Raw genomic sequence first — 14,362 nt, forward strand, 5'->3', positions numbered from 1 at the left:
CAGGGCCACTGGTCATTGTTACCCTAGTCATAGAGACAGAGTCAGAGAAGAGCCAAAATCTGCCCACTGAGTTCTAATTCATAGTCATGTTCACAAGATCACATTTTTCTTAATGAATCACTGGAAATAGAAACTGGAAAGCACCCCAGAAAACGTAAAGTGCTATTCAAAGGTATAATGGTAATAATTGGATACATATTTATCAGTGATGTTTCATAAGCTAAATATAATTTCCCAATTTTAAAAAGGCTGCTACTCACACTGAAAAGCTCTGAGTGACTGCTGCCTGCTCTGACACAGGACTCATAATGCACAGAAACTCAATTGTGGCCTGCAGTTGGGAACAAATGTCAACTTCTGAAACTTTCCAATGAAGCAGAGCCCAGAAAGTAACAGAGACTTAGAAATTTCTAGTTTCAAGTTTTTAGCAAAAGTAGAACAAGTCTTCAAGGAAAGAAAGGGGCTCAAGGGATAAATAGCTATTGAAGAAAACATTGGAAACACAGTATTTGGATCAGATTAGAATATAGACTGGGTATAAACTAGCAGAAAGTATTTTAAGGTTATATTGGATAAGGGACCAAGTGACTACCAAAAAGAAAACAAAAGGTTTAGCAGTTTTAAATACATGAACAAATGTGGAAAGATATCAAAATGTCCCTACTAGCAAGCATTCCCTGCAGGAATGCAGTAATGGAAGGCAATATAAAAACACCAGTGTTTATTCCATACTTACTAAAATATGAAATATTTATCTATAATATTTATTTCTCTGTTTAACACTTCTGCCCATTAAACCTAGATATCTCCTCAAAGTGAGAATTATTTAGAACATTTAAACTTTTACTTAGGGGCTAATGGGACTAGCCAACAAGTCTCATTTCAGTTCACTTTGAGTGATGAGGAGCATGGGAAGGCTGTCTGAGCCATTGAGAATTCAGAGGCCTCACACCAACTCAGCGGGAAGAGTCTGTGATCAATTATTGCTGCCTGTCACAGCCAGAGGAGGGGGAGGGAGAGGATAGAAGCTCACCTGCCACTTACTTCATTTTCAGATTCTGTCCAACCCTCTCAGTTTACAGTTGAGGAACCAGGGTATAGGGAACTTACATTTAGGAACAAAGAGCTGGAGTTCTGTAGACATCCACAGAACTGTTTCTCTTTGTAGAACGCAGGTATCTTGATGTTCAGTTCCCTACCCTTTCATTGCATTCAAAATGCTAATTATTTGAAATTTTACAAAATAAAACTAACTCTGTAACTAATACACAGTTCACTTCAACAATAATATAGTCTTAGATGGGATGTATTGGTTCATTCCTTGAAACCATGAAAAAAAAACGTAATGCTTAAATATATTTGTAAATCTATTCAAGCTCCTAATATCTATCTTTCTGAAAAAAATTCTTTGTTACTAAAACTTAATTTCTCTCTGTAGGACATTTACTACTGTAAGTGTAATATTTTTCTTAAGCCTCCTTCCTTAGGCTTCTTTCTCTGTTTAGAAAGTAGTGTAATATTTTTCCTAGGCCTCCTTCCTTAGGCTTCTTTCTCTGTTTAGAGAGTTTATAAATCTAACTGACTTAATCCCATTCAGTGTGATACTAAAACTAGTAATGAAGTGTAGAGGAACCATTAAGGTACCAACTTCCTCTAAAACTGCACACCAGAATGCCCTTGAGTAATCTTAAATTACTAGCCATATTCCCTTGAAGCTTACAAGAAGTATGGAATATCCATTGGCCCAGAACTTACCTTCTATAACCACACCTAATATAGAATTACTTTTCAGAAATCCATGTGAAATGTTCCAGGTAACCAAATAGTTGTTGCAGTTCTGAGAATTGGATATCTAGTATCTATACCAATGAAAATACCCAAACCCTTATAGGGATTGTTCTTCACTTAAATTTTCCCTTGTCACTTATCTGTTTTTTTTTTTTCCACTTTCATTCAGGTATATTTATACGAAAACTTACTAGGTTACACCTGCAAAGACAAGAAAGCAATCGTCTCTACAAAAAGGCCGTAGAGAGGAAACATGAGAACCATGAAGATGGTTTGTAATGGAAATACCTCATGTTCACCTTGGTTCTCCCATCATATTTTCCAGAACTATCTATATTGTTCATTGGGAAATCAAAGGTATGCCTTTATTTTGTGGGCCTTTTATGAAAATCTTTTAACACAGACTACCCTTTTAAAAAATAGCATGGGGAAGGGGAGTCGTGGGCATGTTTTATGACTTTTACAGCTTTGCCTCTCCAGCTGCCCATTGAGGAGATATTTTGGCTCAGGTTTACGTATCATGGCAGCACGGGCCCACGGGGACTCATGGAGGGTTGTAATGAGGGGTTCCGTTAACCAGTTTCATTATTTCAGAAGGCCTAAGGGAATAACACATTCACCAATAATAAGGCTGCCGAGGCTAGAGTGTCAAATTACTTTGCTTTGGGGCAAACTCTTATCAATTTCATATGAAAACTGTTATCACCTCATGCTGATCAGAGTCTCTGATTGGGAACTCTGTGTGTGTCTGATTAATAAAGTGTGAAATAAAAACAAATGAATTGTTTTGTTTGGACATCAATTTTTTTATTCCAAAATATACTTTCCCAGAATGGGAGATCATCAGAGAAGACTAATTAAATCAAATATCTTGAATAATGATAGTGATGATGATGCAATAGCTAACACTTACATGGCACTTGCTGAGTACCAGGCACCGTTCTAAGCATCATACAGAAACTAATGTATCAAATCATCGAAAGAGTCATTTTACGTAGGTACAATTCTTAGGCCAAAGAAGGGTTATAAAATAAGAAACGAGGACACTGACCCAGAGGGCAGTCAAATATTACACCCGGAGTCACACAGAAAGTGAATGCCAAAGCTAGAATTTGAACCCAGGGAGTTTGGCCTCTGAAACCACATTCTCAAGTCCTCCTTTCAGGAAGACTCTGGTTGACGTCTCATTTTTTATTATAACAAAGATAACAGAGCACAGTGGCTTCCTCATCTGTAAAACTGGGAATATTAATAGTTTCTTCAAGAGTTGTTGAGAAGATTATATAAGTTAACTTTTATAAGCTTCTAGAGCAATACGTGATACAAGGTAAATTCTATTAGGTGTTTGACAGTATGAATCACAATACGCTTTAAACTATGAAGCTCTTTTTTTCTCCTCTTGAGCACAAATCATTTGATCACCTGTGTTCAAACGGGTAAAAAATTAACTTTGAAAATGACTTTCCTTTTGTGTAACTACCAGGATGCAAGAGAATTCCATTGGTTGTCCACAGATAACCCATTAACACATCGTACTGTTAAAAGCTCAGGTGAACACTCCCTTTGCAAGCAGGAAGTAGTAGGTGAGGAGGATGACACCATGACAAGTTGACTTCAGGAGCATGAAACCAGGCACACGAGCCCTGGTGAGGACCCTCGCTGAGCTTTTCTTCCTTTTTTGCCTCTTCAGAAACACCCCTGTGAGACTGGTCATCTACCACTAAATCTGTGTGCATAGAGACAAACGTTTGAACTGTAGCACCTACATGATCTATACATTCCTAGGACAAGCGTATCATGGCATAATGTAGCTCAGTTTTAATAAAACTCCATCCTTTGAAGTTCTGCTGTGGAGGAGAGTCATTCCACAGCAGCTTTGAAGTATACTCCCTTAAAGAAAGTATGAGAAAAAGCCATTGTTTATTTCACTACTATTTAAGAGTTAATGAGAGATTTGCACCTGTACAGCTGTTGTGGACTAAAACTAGCTCATGGAGTGAATGTGTTTTCTGCTTGAGACAGTTGTAAATGCCTTGAGTAAAAACACTGAGGACTGCTAATGGATAGGTTTATTTTAAAGCATGCCATCTGCTATCAATCATGGAGAAGTATAGGAAGCAAGTTTGGCTGGGCTCCCTCCTTGCAAGCCTGATAAAGACGGGGCTCCAGGACTCGGGAACATTGAGTCCTCGAGAGAATAAAACATCAAACCTACTCAGCAGCTCCACTAACAATAATAAAAATGCCTCTGCCTAAAGGTGACATTCTGAATTTACGATTATTTGTGTCTATAAAGTGTATTCTTTGGCTCCTGACTCATTCTGACTGTCTCACTCCGAGAACAATACATTAAGCCTGCCTGGAGTAAATGGAAATCCTATCCTTTTATTAAACCAGCAGCCAGTACCTGAGACAATCTAATGCCCCGTAGGATCGCAGGAGGATTTTCAGCTCTGTTCTGTTCCTTCTTAAAGATTTTTCCGAAGAAAATTACAAACAAAATCTATGTTAATGCACTAAAATTTATCAGCGTTGTGGGCAAGTTTATGTTTCCTAAAAGACCAAATAAAATGACATAAAATAAAAGATTACACTGGAACTAATTCTACTATCCTTCTATCACGTGCCCATTACGGTGCCGCAGGAAAATTACATACTAGAGGTGTGTTATGGTAAAATTTAGAACTGGCTGCTCAGAATTGTTTATGTCCTTTATGCCGTACGGACCAAGCATGTTTTCAAGAGGACAAACGTTATTTCCTCGGTAATCTTCCAGCTGTGGAATCATAACCAATATTGCTTTCAAAAATGGATCCCAAAGTATTCCTTGAAAAATGCCAAGCCTGGCTTATTAAAAGTGCTGCCTGCTGAAATCCTCAATGGATGGAATGAGTTGTGGTGGCACTGCAACCTTCCGCAGCTCATAGTGTTAGATTCTGCCTCAAATCTGCGGCTTAACTTAATTCTATTGCTAGCCTGGAATACGGAGTTGTGAGTGTTGAGGGAAAACCCACCTGGCCGGCAAACTCATGAGCCTAATTAAAGTTAATAGAGAAATTAAAAGAGGACAACGTGGGCTCAGTAGTGGTAAGAAGAAATGTATGAGGCAATAGAAATTCAGGGTAAAAACTTAGATTTTTGTGTTATGCATTTGTTAGAGATACTTCTTCCTAAAGACACGAAACAGAAATTGGTATAATTCAACTTGCTATATATTATGGGTGGTATGTTACAGTCCAGTAAGTGATTTTCAAGCTCAAGAAAATTAATGTTTTAGGTTAAATAATAAGGAAAAGGAAATATGTAGCCAATGAGTACATCTGCAGATCTGGTGTATATCAGAACTCAGTGAGGCTCTATGATATTAGGAGAGTAAAAGGCATTATCCCTGCCCTTCATGGAGAAAACAAGTCTAACACTTTCAATAGAATTATAGGGCAATATCAGAGTATCAATCTTAGGAGCTAAATTCTTAGACAGAGAAAATAAAGGCTACAGGAGTCCAGAAAATAGGGAGAGAAGTAAAGTCCGCAGTAGCCAGAAAGACTGGTTGGAAAGCCTTACATAGTTTCCTTAAAAACAGAAAGAAGAGATCAAATAAATGCACAGAGCTTGTAATAAGTCTGGCTTAGAAAGATATAAAAGAAATTTACCTACTGAAATGTCAGTGTACTTTCTGATGCAATGTGGGATTAAATGTTGAATCAAGTTACAAAACACCTAGGCAGAAGGAAGCACCAAACATGCTTTAGTCCTGGGACAGGGCTCAAAAAAAGCCATATGTCCATACTGACAGAGCAGGAAATGTATTAATATCCATGAGGAGTCATCTAGGGCAGAGGCAGATTGTAGCAAATCCAAGGGCATCTAGCTCATCTAAGGAGGCAGCCTCTCCCCAGCACCGGCAGAGAGTGCCATGAGAGGAAGAGAGCCCAGTATTGCCAGATCTCCAATTTCTCAAAGGAAGCTGGAAACCTGGATGTCAAGTAATATTTCTCGATTTGGTAAAAACCTTTGAGGTCAAACTAAACACCTTAACCCAATGGGACAGATCCACCAATCCTACTCCAGGCTTTTCAATGGTTCACATCCCAGAGAAACCTGACTCTTTAATCCCAGGAATCCTGAAAATAAGTCTATAAATGCTACCAGAAGCTCCTGTATTACATTTGAAGTTCTTCTACGTGGTGGCACTGCCTAGCTTTGAAAGAGGCCAATTCTGTGAACTGTTTTAGAAGAGCCTGTCTGTTTCTGGAAGCTTTGTATGAGTGCTAAAGGTTAGTGTGTTTCTTACACCAGATTTCAAACCCCTGACAAATAATTCACTGGAGCACTAACGAAAAAACCACTGTGATGCAGCCTGTGTGGCTCTGATTAGACATTAGTGGTTGTATCAAGAAGAGAAATACCTGAAGATTAGTACAGTAATTTGTTTCTCTAAACCTGAATCGCTTAATCTCTTTTCTTAAGAAAGCAGTGGTCCATGAATATGGTAAAAGCATTAAAACTGCATTTATAGAGTGATTTTCTAAAGATTTTAATGTTTTTAATAAAAAGGATGGATCATTAAAATATAGCTAATAAATATTATTCAGAACTCATTACCTTAAATATTCCCTACTTAGAAATTGCAAATATTCACTGTCTGAATTTTAAGAAGGTTGTAATACCAGGTAGGTATTATGTGATGTTTTCACAGTTAATATTTGCAACTTAAGATCCACACATTGTGAAAGAGAAGAGTTTAAACCGAGATAAATCTATTATTGTGTTTCAAGAAATCTTGTTTTATCATATCATTTAAGGAATTATTTAAATATTGCTGCCAATTCTATTTATAATTCTATACCATCAGGAAAATGTTTCCAAAAACATAATGTATTTATTCATTCAGTCAACAAGTATTTATTGAATTCTTACAAAGTTCTGTACTTGGTGCAGAAAAAATATCTTACTAAAGGAACTTTGTGTTACTGGATTGGAAATCATTTATTTTGGTTTATTTTCCTTGCATTTTTTATTAAGCAGTCTATATTTCAAAATCATCCATGTTCAAAGTCAGATACATAAATAGCAACAGGTTCAAAGACAGAAACTCTTGCTGCATACCAAGACTGGTCAAATATTGTCTGCACAAGGTATAAGGCTGCCGTTAATGTTATGACAACCTTTTCGAATTTAGAAGGTTAAATGACCACAATATCAAGAGACAGGTGACCATTTGGAAGGTAGATATGCCAACCAAATAATCCAAACTCAAATCAAAATCAATGACTTAAGTGTAAAGAAAGAAAGAACAACATTAGCAAAAATATTCAATCTGCTGTACTGGAATGAGCTTCATGCTTAGGACTTGTTCTGGCTTCATCACAAATGAACTGTAACGTCCATGGAAGAAATATCACCTGCCCGTGCCTCTCGTTTCTTTCCTGAAAAAGTAGAGTGAGACCAGGTCGTCTCTTAGTCCTCTGCCCTGTCTAGGATTTCTTGTCTTGTTTTAAGCTATTTCTATTCTGTGACAGTTAGACCTATGAAACAAAAACCTTTTCTTACATGAATTTTTACTTTAGACATGTTTGTACTTTTTAATATTTATAGACTGGGTAAACGTTTTTCTTTTTATGTCTAATAAAATTATTTTGCTCTTTAAAAAAAAAGTTTTTTTACCTATCCATCCATCCAGCCTGCCTGGAATGCCAATTGACACAGAAAACCACTGTGAAAATGTTTTAGTCTGTCAATCATTTATTACACTTCGTGGAAGTATATGTACATACTTATACAAAGTTGTCAGTGAGTTATGTTAGTTTCTTATTCTTCTTTTCCCTCTACATTAGTCAAAACCTTACCCCATATCATTGGATAATCTTTAAAAACACAACTACAAAATCTTCTATTAGGTGGACATATCTTAGTTGATTAACCACTCCCCCAATGTTGGACATTGAAGTTGTTAACACTTTTTGCCAACAAAAATCCTTTCTGATAAATCTTAGTGTACACCTGTGAACATTTCCTTAGGATCAGTTCTTAAGTCTGGATATACCATTTTTAAAGCTCTTGACTTGAGTGCTACAATATCTTCCAGCAGGATTCTGTCAATTGACTCTGCCACCAGTGTAAAAGATTGTTTCAGATTAACGCAGTGGTGTGCATGACGTCGATATGATAGTGGGTCCATCACAGGAGGTTTTATGTTGCTTCCCAGGAATCAACAGGGGAAGGAGTGCCACCTTCATCTAGAGTTTTCTCAATCACAGTCTTTGAGGATGCTTGAAAGCTTATCACTACGCCCTCTGCATACCCATCACACACACGGCCACATGGCCCCACGGTCATACATGTAAGATGAACCTTCTGCTGACAGCAAACAGACTCTCACTGACACACACGGTCAAGGAAGGGAGGACTTTTCTGAGACCATTTGGTTATAAGCCAGCTGTCAAGAGGCCTTGGAGAGCCAGAGTGAGTCTTCAGGGGATCATGTCTGGTTGAGAAAACAGTTTCTAAGATGATAGAAGTGTTACATGGTGTAGATGGAAAAGATCTTTTCCCTTTATCTCCTAAAGAAAGAAAGCTGTTGCCAGGAAATGAGGTATTTTCAAAACCCAACAACAACTAAAAGAAAAATTTGCTGATTTTGCCAGCTAGCGCAAGGAACTCGGCCGCCAGTCAAAAGGCTCTGTGTCCAACTCAGAGCTGGATTCACTTTAACAAAAATTTCCCTCTTCAGCCACCTAAGTGCCTGTTGAATTAGGCAAGAAGCCAAGGTGGGGTAGAAACAGTCACTCAAATGAAATGTCCGTTTCCATTTGGATCTCTGTGGCCCTTTCCCATGTCATGGTGAAAAAATGCTTCCTCTGCTTGAATGTTTCCAGGATGCCTTGGTTTGAGGAGGAAGTCAGGTCTGCTGCTCAGAAAGCATCTATAGGAAAGAAGCCACAGCTTTGTACAGTCAGAGGCAGGCCGTCCCTGCCTTTAAAAAAATGCAAAATTTATTCCTCGCCCACTCCTCCCCATGGTTTTGATGTTGAAAGAAACCTGTTGTGGTTTAAATGACTCGGTCAGTGCTTTTGGGATTTTCCAAAGTTTCCTATAAAAAGAAATCTGTGGGAAATAATGATTGCATAATCACTAACATATGCCAATTTTGCTAAACCCGTTATCTTTCTGGTGTTTTGCATCGCATTGTCCCATCTAGTGAACTGATATCTTCTAATAGTTTTACCTTTTAAGTAGGGATGCAGATAGTACAGCCACTTTTTCAAAAACCTTTGAAGGATCTCTAGCTGAAGAAAAAGCAAAGAGTAAGACCATGTTGTTTATGCAGCAAAATCAGCAGGAGAGGGTGATGGATGGTGGGAAAATAAGGCAATTACCCAGACAAATGGCAGACAGAAGCAAAACTTGATCCCTCAATTACTTGTATACCTTAAACAGTATTTTTTGACCTGAATTAAGAGGAAAAATGCCTTAAATGCCAGGTAGTGTAGACCTGGTTAATTAGCAAGACAATTCATATTATTCTATCCATGGTAGACACAGAATTGTTCATTTTTGCTTAAAAAAAAATTAAAGTGCCTGGACCCACAAACCATCTTTAAGCTTAGAAAAAAGCTGGAGATAGATCAAAAAGGCCAAAGCATCACATAGTAAGAGGCTATTGGAGGAATCAAATGGGTACTATTCAATATCTATGAAGATGAAGATTACCGATGTGGGATCTTCAATGTTTTAAATGAGGTATAGGTAAAGAATTCCAGAGGCTGCTATTCCTGGCAGCTGTGTAGCAGAGAATCCATGGGCTTATTATTTACTGGTAGTACCAAAGATCCTACAAAAAGAAAAAAAATCTATGCTAAAAGCAAACCCACTCTTTTATCTAACTGGTTTGACTATTACCAGCCTGGTGAGAAGTGGAAGGGCCCAATGAGTTACTGACAGTTGGCCAGAGGGGCATGTGCGTGTACCCAGTAAACTAAGGCTCCACAGCTGGCATTCAGCAGGTGTGAGGCCCAGTAGCTCCCAACACTGGCTATACATTAGAATCACCTGGAGGGCCATAGGTGCGTTTTTAAAAGGTCCTTGGGGGATTCCAGTGTGTAATCAGGGAAGGAAACAATATTCATGCTTTTATGGCATTTAGGACTTCTCTATATTAATCCACACCCTACTTAAGTGTGGACGCATTTTAAATGTACTATCTTTACAACTAGACTATAAGAGAGTTTATTTTGCTACTGTTGTATCACAGTACCTAACGTGATGCCTGGATTATAATAACGGTTCAGTGCATATTTATTTGAATAAATACATGAATAATTATAGGGCAACATTTGTTTTAACAGTGACTGATTATTTTACAAGTGATGAATACATTATGAGAGAAAAGTTTTAGCCTAGGGCATTATTACTCAGAGAAAACTTTATGAAAATACTGAATCCTTGTCTGGGCCTAGAAGGCAGTAAGAAATTTTACTTATGAAAGAGAGAAATGGCAGCAGCAGAAATTGAAAAGCCTGATGCTGATCACTTTGCAGGATGAGAGCTAAAATTACTTTTAAAAAGTATCTGTATTGCCCCTTGCATTCATGCCAGAATATCTGAATCTGGAATTTTAAAGGAATTTGAGAACATATTAAAAGATCAATGGGTTAGAAAAAAAAATTGGGGAACATGAAGAAACAAAAGAGATAGCTAGAAGTTACCAAATATCCATAGGAGGCAACAAGTAACATTCACTAACTTAACTTCATTTTATGGGAATGTTTCTAGTTTGGGAGATTAGGGGAAAATAAAATAATATGCATTGATTTGCATCAGAAATTATACATCATATCTTCATTAATAAGACTAAGATCGTGGATTAAACCATAGTACAGTTAAGACAAGTCATATCTCATTGTAAGTTTCATATCTTTGTTGTAGGATAATAATAATGTGCAGTCAAAATTGCCCTTGAAATTGTTTTTTTGTTTTATTTTTTGAGACAGAGTCTCGCTCTGTTGCCCAGAGCTAGAGTGAGTGCTGTGGCATCAGCCTAACTCACAGCAACCTCAAACTCCTGGGCTTAAGGGATCCTTCTGCCTCGGCCTACCCAGTAGCTGGGACTACAGGCATGTGCCACCATGCCCAGCTAATTTTTTCTATATATATATTTTAATTGGCCAGATAATTTCTTTCTATTTTTAGTACAGACAGAGTCTCGCTCTTGGTGAGGCTGGTCTTGAACTCCTGACCTCGAGTGATCCACCCGCCTCGGCCTCCCAGAGTGCTAGGATTACAGGCGTGAGCCACCGCGCCCAGCCTGTTTTTAATGTGTCTTGGTAAGAAAACACAGCCAGTTTTTCCTCCGGCTATGGAACTAATCATTTTTTTTCTATGATTGAGCATTATATAAAGTAGTTTGGCTCATGTTTGGGAACTATATTGTGTATCAAAAAAAACCCTAATCTTTAAAAACTAGAATCACACTCATCCTAACAAAATGATCAAACTAAAAACTACATAAAAACTAGGAATCCTGTGAGGATTGAAATCACAAGGCATACATCAATTGAATAGAATGAATGGAAGAATAGCCTCCATTCTATCCTTCTCACTGTCTTTCTCAATTCTCACAGCTCTATTTTTATTGTGTGGAGAATATATAATATGGTTCATGTAAATTAAATTCATCTCTGATGAAATGCCACTACAGCCATCTGATTAATATCTACCTGAGAAGAAGCATACTTGGGCTTCTCTTCTTGTTTCTTCACAGTTTTTGAGAATGGCTTGGCTTAAGAGGTGCAGAAGGAAGCATATTCATTGTCTATAATAACATAAAGCTTGCAGGAGAGCTAATATTTTGGACTACAGAGTCAATATACAAACAGATTTTGACAATCTAGAATTGTGGCTACAAATGAAGATGACATTTAACAGAGCCAAATATAAAGTTGTAGATTTAGGTCCCACATATTAGTTCATTCAGAGTGGTAAATACTTAGATTTATATTAAAAAGACCACCTGTTGAATATGAATTAAAACGAGCTCTAGCAGTGAGAACTCCATGTTAGGATAATAATAATCTAGAGGTTAATCAAAAACAACTTCACAGTAGTAAGGGCATTTTTAGATTTTATTTTTAATAATACATTTAGGAAGATGATGACAAGATAGAAATAAAAGGTAGGAATAAAAATATCTGAATCCGTGTGTGTGTGTGTGTGTGTGTGTGTGTGTGTGTGTGTCTGTCTCTCTCTATACACACACACACACACACACACACACACATACACACACACTGTTTATTTCAAACTCTCAAAATATTAAATAAAATAAAATTTTAGCAAAATTTATCAACGACTACCTCAATGTCATTTATTAAAGTAAATGGTTGTGCCTGAGGGCAACTTGGAGCTCCTTGAAAGACATTTAAGAGCTAGTAGATGTTATCATTGTTTCATGTGATTTAGATGAAGCAAAATAAAGAACTTTTTATGTGGAGAAATGAAATGGTTTCGAAGAGAGGATCATGGACTCATCTTATAACGGTAGACTATAAATGCAACCAACTTGTCTGAATTCCCTCTCAGTGAAATACTTCTTTAATACTTTATAGAAACCTAGAATGAAAGTATTTTTACAAATTTGCTAATACAAGTAATAGTCATGTTTTAAAACATGTCTTCCAAGTAGTCATTTATCTGGTCACCTAGTCACTATTTATTTAAACACAGATTTGAGAGGCAAACTCTTATGTGTTGGAAAATTCTGCTGACTCAAATTGACTTTTTTAGCTGTGAATTTTGAATCTTGTTCTTTTCCCGGGATAGCGATACACAGTTCAATATTTAAAATCCTGGACACTGGCAGAGAGCTGCAGTCCCAGTCAGCCACCAAGAGAAACATCAGATACTTAGTGTACTGTGATGTCAGATGATTTTGCCCACTGCAGGCTAATGAAAATGTTTTAAGAACATTTAAGGTAGACCAAGCTAAACTATGATGTTTGGTAGGATAGGTATATTAAATGTATTTCAACTTATGATATTCTCAACTTATCATGGTTTTATGGGGACGTAACCCCAGTGTAAGTCAAGGAGCATCTGAACACTGTAGAATGTCAGTTGTTTACCCTGGTCATCGTGTGGCTTACTGAGACCTGCAGGCTCCCAAGAGAGTATAGTACTACATATCCCTAGTCCAGGTAAATATCAAAATCGTGGTGCTGTTTCTACTGAACGTGTATCACTTGCACACCATTGTAAAGTCTTAAAATTTTAAGTTGAACCATGCAAGGAGGACCATCTGTCTTCTACATTTAGCCACTTCTAACCACCTCCACTCCTAGCTTTCTAAACCATTATGAGCTTTTACCTAGCCTCTCCAAACAGCTTCCTCACTAGTCTTTCTTCCCTCTTGCTCCACTAGAATCTGTTTTCCACTTAACTGTCCGAGGGATCATTTAAAATATAGCCAGATAACGTCAGTACTATGCTCCAACCCCTGCAAGGGCTGGATACCACTTATCCTTGGAGGCCCAGCCCAATCTGACCCCCAGTTCTCCCTGCAGACTTACCTCCTATCAAATCTCTGAAATACTTTCTCCTCTCCAGCCTCACTGGTCCCCTTCTTATTCCTTTAACATATACCAGACACCCTCGTACTTCAGAGCTTTTGAGTGGCTGCTACGCTGGCCTGGAACATCTTCCCTCAGTTACCCGCTTGACTTGTTTTCTCACTTCCTTCAGCTCCGTGCTCAATTGTCACTGCCTTAAAAAGGGATTCCTAAACACCTTTTCCAAATCAACACATCTTCACTCTTTATCCTCTTGCTCTTTGTTTTCTTCACAGAATAACTGGACACTATTTGTCTACTTGCCCTAATATTCCTATTCCCCTCTAAATGCAAATGCAACACAAATAGAGATACTTTTTCTCTCTTGCCCTCTCCCCACTGCCTAGAAAAAGGCTTGAATAGACCTCAAGAGAGACTCGATAGATATTTATGGAATTAAAAAATTAATAAATGACTTCTAATCTTTAGAAAGTCACATGCTTCCCCTGTATTCTCATTTGTCCCTTTCACAGTTTCTCAAAAGAGCTCCATCCACTGGATCATCCATGTCTAAGTCTTACCTAGAATGCACCTTCCTTGGGGAGTGTGGCTTACTCTGTCCAGGGCTAACTACCCCTTACACGCAGTGCTGAGGCCAGGCAGGGGCTTCCCAATTGAAATGCTATCTCTCCTCTGCATCATTATTGGTCCAACCATCCAAGAGACACGTGCTCTGGGATCCCATCCATTGTTTACCCTCCAAGAACTGCTAACGGCCCAACCTGTCTTTAAATGGAATTCATGCATATTCAAAACTTGCTACTAAGGGTAGGGTATGGCTCAGAAAAAAAGAGATGCATTGTATTTTTTCCCCCAAGGAGTCACATATTTCTCTCATCTTTTTCTATACCAGATATGGCAGAGCTGTGTAATAGAAATATAACACAAGCCGCAAATATAAGTACGCTACATAGGTCATTTTAAAACTTCTAGGAGTGGCATTTAAAAAATTAAAAAGAAACAGAGAA

This window comes from Lemur catta, chromosome 8, assembly GCF_020740605.2.
Source record: "Lemur catta isolate mLemCat1 chromosome 8, mLemCat1.pri, whole genome shotgun sequence".
NCBI lineage: Eukaryota > Metazoa > Chordata > Mammalia > Primates > Lemuridae > Lemur > Lemur catta.